Source organism: Marmota marmota, unplaced genomic scaffold (genome assembly GCF_001458135.2).
Source record: "Marmota marmota marmota unplaced genomic scaffold, marMar, whole genome shotgun sequence".
Lineage (NCBI taxonomy): Eukaryota > Metazoa > Chordata > Mammalia > Rodentia > Sciuridae > Marmota > Marmota marmota.
In genome coordinates, this window is record NW_025999949.1 from 25,222,189 (window position 1) to 25,224,916 (window position 2,728).

General features: G+C 44.2%; 1 non-coding gene across 1 annotated transcript; it reads right to left on the minus strand.

The window, feature by feature from the left end:
* Positions 1-403: 403 nt before the first annotated feature.
* Trnaa-ugc lies at positions 404-477 on the minus strand. The gene has a single exon. It is a non-coding gene; the product is annotated as a tRNA-Ala (tRNA).
* Between the last annotated feature and the right edge of the window lie 2,251 nt (positions 478-2,728).

Sequence of the window (2,728 nt, forward strand, 5' to 3'; positions counted from 1 at the left end):
GAAGAGGAAGCAGATAAAGAGAAGAGAGGGACTGGTACTGAGCTTGAAATTATTTAATTATAGACCCAATAACAACAACCGAGGGAATTACAGTTATGGGATGCAGAATAGAAGTTGAAGGACAATAACACAACAAATAGAGGAGATAAAATAAAGGGAGGGGGGAAAGTGTGCTAAAGTTACAGCCGGAGTTGCCTGCTCTCTAAAATGGCAAGCCAACACATGAAATACCACTCCTGCAGTTTTTTTTTTAAATTTATATTTTAGTTGTAGTTGGACAATTTGTTTTATTTAATTATTTTTATGTGGTGCTGAGGATTGAACCCAGGGCCTCCCACGTGCTAAGTGAGCATTCTACAGCTGAGCCACAATCCCAGCCCTAAAGACTATTTCTACTTTTTTTTTGTGGTGCTGGGGATTGAACCCAGGGCCTTGTGCATGCAAGGCAAGCACTCTACCAACTGAGCTACATCCCCAGCCCTCCTGCAGTCATTTTTTGCTTTTTCATTTTTACTTTTCTGAACCTTTGTAGGATTATTTAGGAAAGAAAAGTATATATCATCTGGGTAAAGATGTTTAAAATTTAACAATTGTTTGGCTTCATGTTAGTCTACTTTTCTTCTATTAAGAAAAATTAAGTGGTGAGTGCTCCCCTAGCATGTGTGACCCACACCCCTCCCCCACCCTGGGGGAGATCCCCAGCAACAAAAAACGAAAACAAAAACAAACATACCAAAACCCCAGAAAATTAAAGATTTTAAATTAAAAATAGCAACTATGGGTAAATGACATTGCAAAATAATTTTATTACATTGTAAAATACATTTTTTTCTATTGATCTGTCAACCCTACATCCATTCATATATCAATGTCTATATCTACCTCTGTCTAGAAAGATGTCTAGGATTTATTAACATTCATGAGTTATTTCTGACTAGTAAAATTTATTTTTTATGTATTTTCCCTATTGTTTAATTTTTTTCCTTTTTTATTTTTAATACGATGCACATATGTATTGCATCACTTTGGCAAGAAGAAAAATGACTTAAAAAATTGGAAGCAGATATACCAAAATATTTGTTCTGGGTGTAGGGATATTAAAATATTTTCTTCTGTGAATTTTTTACTGGAGGGCTGGGGGTGTGGCTCAGCAGTAGAGTGCTGGCCTAGCACTGTTGGAGGCCCTGGGTTCCATCCTCAGCACCACATAAAAACAAATAAATGAAATAAAAAGGTATTGTGTGCAACTGCAACTAAAAAATAAATATTAAAAAATTATTATTTTTTTACTGAAAAAATATTTAAAATTTTAAAAAAGGAACTTTTAAAAAGAAGAAGAAAAGAATGTACAATTAATGTAACAGAGACCCAGACAAAGCAATCAAGGTCAAGGTCAAAGTTGAATGAGTCTCCGAGAAGACAAGTTTTTGAGTCAAGAGGGCTTTTCTGCGCAGACAATGATCCAGAAGTACCAGGTGCTTAGCGTCTGTAGACACCCTTCGGGGGAGCCTAGTTGAGTCTGCCATTGGAAACTGGGCCTCTCTGGAGGAGGTTAGCTCCCTAAGGTCTTGGTTCCTAGAAAAAGTTTAAGCTGTGAAGGCAATCCGTTCTGTTTCTACAGACTCAGAGGTTTGTGATCATCTTCCCTCACTATTTTGGAAGGTAGGGGCCAACTGTAATTCTGAGACCTGTCCAGCCCCTTTGCAAGGAGCTGAAACAAAGCAGGTGCTCCGTGATTCTAAATAAATATGAGAAACAGGCGGTACAGGGCCCTCCGCAGAAGGCGGTTTTTCTCCTTCAAGAGAGAAGTATTCGCTTCGTGAAGATGCAGTTGGAAGAGGAGCAACTGAATCCGGCACCGAGGGACGGAGGAGACAAGACCCGATGGGGCGCTCAAAATGACAGTGGATGTAGTGTACTGGGCGGAGAAGAGAGGGGCCACCTCCTTTTTCATAATCCTGAAAGCACCTGTGTGTGTCCAACTTTTCACCGGCCCGTGTCTTCTTTCTGTAGGGTCTGTGTTCGTCTCATCTTTCACACCTCCGCGCATCTTAGCAGGCGGCCTGGCTCCGCGTCAGTGCGCATAAATGTCGAACCAAACGGAGGTAGTTTCTCTCGTGTGTCTAGTATTGCATTTTTATGGAGAAAACGAGACACTCGCATCCCAGGAGGGAGGCCAGTGCCCTTCCTTTGGAGGGATTATTGGGCATTCAAGGAGCTAGTTTAATACAGTGTGGGTCTGCCTGGAGTGGAGGGGGAGCTACGGAGACAGCTGGACTTTTGCACAGATTTGCAATTTAGGCCCCCGGGGAGAGTGGCAGACGTCTGAGGAGGCGGGAAGATGTGTGTGTCCCTCTCACCAGGTCCACAGATGCTGGGTGGTACCCATTCAGACCACTGGAGATGGAGCTGACCCGGGGGTCTTCTGTGGGAACTGCATCATTTCAGAGCATCTTGATCCTTGTAATTCACTGAACTCTATTTCCCCATCTGCAAAGTGGGAGGACTCCTTGCCTCCAGAACGCTGGGGGAGGGGGTGGTGGGGAGGCGGGCATAGAGGAACTGCGGGAAGCTCAACACGCACGCTAGCTGGCATCACTGCTGCGTGCTTGTGGGCTGCGGGGTGGGTGGTGAGACTGCGCCAGCGCCGCCAGGACCCCCAACATAGAGCGGAGCTCGCTCTCCCCCGCGCCATCTGGGCCCTCTGCAATCGCAGTGTCCCAGGCCC